Below are 5,686 nucleotides of genomic sequence, written 5' to 3' on the forward strand. Positions count from 1 at the left end.
ATCAGATTGATGTACAGATACATTTATTGCAAATGAATAAAATACATCATTGTTTCATGTTGATATTAATATGTTTATGTGAAATTACCCCTTAAATAGGACACTTATGATACTCGTGTTAGCTTAGAATGTTCTCAGCCGCTGGATAGGTTTGGGAGTTTATCCTGCCAAGGCTGACACTGATATAACGCCAAAGAAATTGGGGTAACTTGTTTCAACTGCTAGGATTAGACCCAAAGCACATGCAGTGTGTGTTTAGATGAAACACTAAACCCGGATCATTTTCCAGTTATGCCCTGAACCTTGGAGATTGATGAGTAAAACTAGAAAGTTACACATAACTCCTAGACTAGATTATGGTATTGCACTAGGTGTTGGATTAGTTTGTCTTTGATATGCCAATCAGTGAAATCCATTAAGGGTCAAAACCTAGATATGTTGGGGCAGTCTAAGAATTCATCTGAGTGGGGGATCATAGTGATAGGATTGGCCCTTTTGTCGGAAAAAGTGAATGATAAGGCATACACTCTCTAATGGAAACCTAAACTACTGGCAGTGGATTTCAACTATGTTTGAGATTTGATTTTGCAAAATATATTTATATGATATATATATATATATATATATTATGTTTTATAAAAAATATTTGTAAAAGATTTTAATTCCTAAGATCCATTCGAGCAAAGAGTGTGACACTATACCATTAAGCCAGGGGAGAGGTACTTCCCTGTCAGCCAGTGTTGTTATCATTATGGGCTGAGAGATTAAGTTCAAGAGACTATTATAGGGTTGATTACTCGATGGCCTTTAACTTACTTAAGTCCATTATCCTTGGATTTTCATAGGATGGCTGAATTCAATGATCATTTAGGTGTAAATGTTGGGCTCATATTAAGCCCATAGTGATGTACTTAGGGGTTCACTATGTTTAATAGTAAATTCAGCTAAGCCTTTTCATAAATGTTGGGCTGAATCGATGTGGATTTAGGTGAGGTCATTGTAGGGTCCCACACCATAAAATCATACTTAAGTTGGCTATGCAACATCTTGGGCCATAAGCCATTGAAAGAAATGGGCCTAAGGCCCACAATTAATAAGATTAAATAGGATGTCACATGACAAATTAACTTGTCACATCTTGGTTTGGAAATGGGTATGGAGCGCCTATCCTCATAAGATAATAAGGTTTATCCCTTAACAAAGTTTAGATCCAAATTAGATTTGAATAATTTCCTAATTTGATTAGAAGAGTGTTCCATAAAGAGATAAAATAAGAGGGCAAACCGGATTAGGACACCACTTTCTCTTGTTCTCTCTTCTTCTCTTTTGTCTTCTAAGAAACCCTATCATGACCGGACTAGGACACCACTTTCTCTTGTTCTCTCTTCTTCTCTTTTGCCTTCTAAGAAACCCTATCATGACCTAGGCTTTCAAAGATTGATAAAGATTATTTTTCTTCTGATGTTTTCAAGAAAAATTCATGAGGAATTTCAGGCTCGCCCCCAATTCAAACTAACCCAAACCGCCCCTTCATGTTTGGGTTGATTTTCCCTTAAGATTGTTTGTTCTAGGTTACTTGTTCATTGACCTAACCAAATCGGTTCAGTTGAGCAAGAGCCCTACAACCAAACCAACCTAACTCATGAGCACCCCTATAATGATATTTGCAATTATAGGTGCTAGAGCAAATGCCTTAAATTCTCTTCTTTTCCTTCCCCATTATTTTTTAACCCCATGATTAGAAAATGTTGTTATTGTGGTTAATTAGGAAACGTTAATGACCATTGCTATTTGTTTTATGTTTAAATTCTAAAACTTGTTTGCTCAACTTTGAAAATAAACTTGATTACCATTTGAACACAAAAACACTAGTCACCTCCTTTACTAACTAGCTATAGAGAAGGAGAATAAATAATTTAAGAAGAAGAAGAAGAAGAAGAAGAGAGTGGGGGAAAAGTTGAAACTTTAATAAAATATGAGATGCATGTGATGACTTGTATAAGTGGCTCTAAATGTTTTGCTAATAGAGGGCTTATTTGTGTCAAGTGGGACCACCCTATGAAGACCCATCATTTATAATTAAATGATCATTGAATACAGCCACCCTATGAATACCCAAAGATAATGGACTTAAGTAAAATATAACCCATCAAGTAATCAGCCCTTAATGATCTCTTACTGTTAACCTCTCAGCCCAATAATGATCAAACACTGTCTGACATGGAAGGAACTCTCTCCTGACTGCAAGATGCATTGCCACGCTCTCTGCTCGGATGGATTCCAAGAATTAAAAATAAATCAAAAAATCACAATTGAACAATTCTAAATTATATCAGAATATAATCATAAAAATTTCATATCAATTCACCCAAATCTATGAACTGATTTCTCAAAAAAAATGCTAACCGCTCAAATTGGCTAGACCGGTTCTTGCCAAAATGAGTATTGGTTCAAATTTGATTTATTTCAGTTCAATATTAAACCTTTGGCTCTGATAACACTAAAGGAATGTTAGGATCCATCATATGGATGGTGGAACCATAATTGATGGGTGGGTGAAAGTTGAAAATTTTTCTGTAACCTTCCGAGAATCATATTCCCTGATTTCCGAAAAATTGTATTTTTCTAGAATCGATCTTGTACTAAAACCGAACCAGATTTGAAACTAAACAAGACGGAGATGTATAGCTGATACGGATTCCATAGATGTAGCTCCCAAGGTGGTAGTTCACGCCCAAATCAATTCCTAAAACCTGCTTCCACTGGAGATGGCACAGCTTAAAGTGAAGTCGGTTCAACAACGCAGTTTTCAGCAAAACTACAATCCAACACCTTAGATCAAACAAGGGAAATGAACATGATTTTTCTCTATATTTTTCTTGCAAAAATCAGAGAAATAACTTATCAAGATCAGTCCCAGAAGTTGATATTGAACTAGGGTTTCTTGGGTGACAAGAGGAGAAGAGAGAGGGATGAATTGCAAAGTGTGATTTGAAATAGTTCTATCTCTCCTTTTTGTATCCTTTATAAAGCACCTATCCTAATTGAATTAGGAGACTTATCCAAATCTTTATTTGGATTTGGACTCTATCAAGATATAGGTCTTATCTTCTTAAGAAAATGGGTGTTTCATACTCATATCCAAACCCAGATTCGCTCATGTTACATGACAGCTTAAGCAATCATGTGACATCTTGATTAATCATATTAATCATGGGCTTTAGGCCCATTAGTTAAGTGGCTGACGACCCAAGAGTATTGCTGACTTATTTAGGTTAGATTTGTTTGGCGTGGGACCCTACATTGACCTCACAAAATCCCACATGGGTTCGACCCAGCCTCTATGAAAAGGCCTGGCCGAATTCACTATCAAACACAATTAACCACTGAGCTCATCACTATGGGCTCAAAAAAGACCCAACATTTACAATTAAATGATCTTTATATCCAACCATCCTATTAAGACCCAAAGACAATGGACTCAAATAAGATAAGACCCATCGGGTAATCAGCCCTTAATGGTATGTTACACTTAACCTCTCAACCCACAATGATCAAACACTGCTCAACAAGAAAATACCTCACCCCTGACTGCAAGGTGTAGTGTCACACTCTCTGCTTAGATGGATCCTAGGAATTAAAACCTTTTGCAAACACTTTTCTTAAAACATAATATATGTGTGTGTATGTATCATATAAATATATTTTGTAAATCCAAATTTCAAACAAGGTTGAAATCCACTACTGGCAATTTAAGTTTCCATTAGAGCGAGTGCAGTTCAGATCATTCATTTTGTTCCACAAAGGGGCCAATCCTATCACTATTATCACCTACTTAAGTGAATTCTCAGACTGCCCCAACATACCTAGGTTTTGACCCATAAATTATCTCACTGATTAGTATATCAAAGATAACCCAATCCGGCACCCAATAAAGTACCATAATCAAGTCTATGGTTATGTGTAACTTCCTACTTTTGCCCATCAATCCCCAAAGTCTATGGCATAACTGAAAAATGGCCTGGGTTCAATGTTTCAATCAAACACACACTACTTGTGCTTTGTGTCTAACCCTAGCACCTGAGATAGGCTACTCCAACTACTTTGGCAGCACATCAATGTCAGCCTTAGTAGGAAAAATTCCCCAAGTCTATCCAACGACTGAGAACACTCTAATCAAACACAAGTCTCATAAGTGTCTAATTTAAGGGGTAATTTCATAAAAACATACATTTTACAATAAATGTATTTATACATCAATCTAATTGGAGCTAAGGGCAAACACTATCTAATAGTTGAATATGGTGGAGTGGTTAGAAACCAAAACCTTGGTACTTTTCAGCATAGCATAGGTGCTAGCTCTCATATTGGAATCAGTATTTTCCTGGTTATCTACCCATGGTACAGTTTAGTGTGACCTTACCTTCTCCTAGGTCATTGATATTTAACTGGATACAAATTCAATGCACTACTATCATTGAGGTTATTCAATTTCAAGCCCTTTAAAATGAAACAACACATTGGATGGTTTGGGTTAAGATAGTTTATGAGAGGGACGGAGAGAGAGAGAGAGAGACTTTTGCTAACTAAATACAACAAGTATGCTATATTTTCAATGCCCATGTTATTTTTAATATTGCCATCTTAGCATGCCAGGTGTCAGGTTCAATAAGTACTATGCCATGTCACCTATAAATAGGGTTGTGTTGTGGAGTTAGAGAATGAATATATTTGTCCAAGTGGTCCAAAATCAAATATCCTGCAAAATTTTCTCATCAACCAAATGTTGGAAGAAGATTTTGTAGGATAGTAGGTCTTAACAAACAAACACAATGACCAAAAATGAGAAAATAATATTTTCCTTTCTCATCACATCCCATCTCATCTCACTATTTCTCAGAACCAAACAGACCATTAAGGATAATGAGCCTAAGGCTCATTACAAATATGATCAGTTAAGGCATCACATGACATGTTAAGTTGTCATCTGATTTGGGTCAAAACTGGAAATGGTTCTAGGTATGGAGCATCTATCCTCTTAAGAAGATAATGCTTATCTCTTGAAAGAGTCCATACCCAAAACATATTTGGAAAATCCCCTATTTAGATTAGGATAGTGCTCCTTATAAGGGGGTTAAGATGAAGAGGGTAAACAAAACTTGTTTTCTTTACTCTCTTGCTCTCTTCTCTCCTAGAAATTCTATCACGACCAAGGATTTTCACAATCTGATTTTGATTAGTTTTTGCAAGAAAAACATTTAAGAATATCAAGCTCACACATCCCATTCGATCCAAGCAAGTTGGATAGTAGATTTGTAAAAACAAGTGTTGTTGAATCGGTTTCTTCCATACACTACGCCATTTTCAGTTGGAGGCCAATTTTAGGATTGTTATTGGGCGTGAAGTTCCACCTTGGGAGTTGTGATTGTGGTCTCCATATCATGTATAATCTCCTTTAAATTTGGTTTCAAATCTGATCCGGTTCAGTGCAAGATCGATATAGAAAAATGCAGTTTTTCAAAACGCTGGAAATTTGGTTCCCAAACAGGTTAGAAAATTTTGCCCAGCCATCCATCACTGTTTGGCCATCCATGAGATGGATTCTAACCCTTCTAACAATATTTAAGTAAGGACTTTTTGCTTTGACAACCCTTGAAGTTCGTAAATGAGGGCCATTTTCACCCTG

This window comes from Nelumbo lutea, chromosome 5 (assembly GCF_056320005.1).
Source record: "Nelumbo lutea isolate HS-2025 chromosome 5, American lotus-T2T, whole genome shotgun sequence".
Classification (NCBI taxonomy): Eukaryota; Viridiplantae; Streptophyta; class Magnoliopsida; order Proteales; family Nelumbonaceae; genus Nelumbo; species Nelumbo lutea.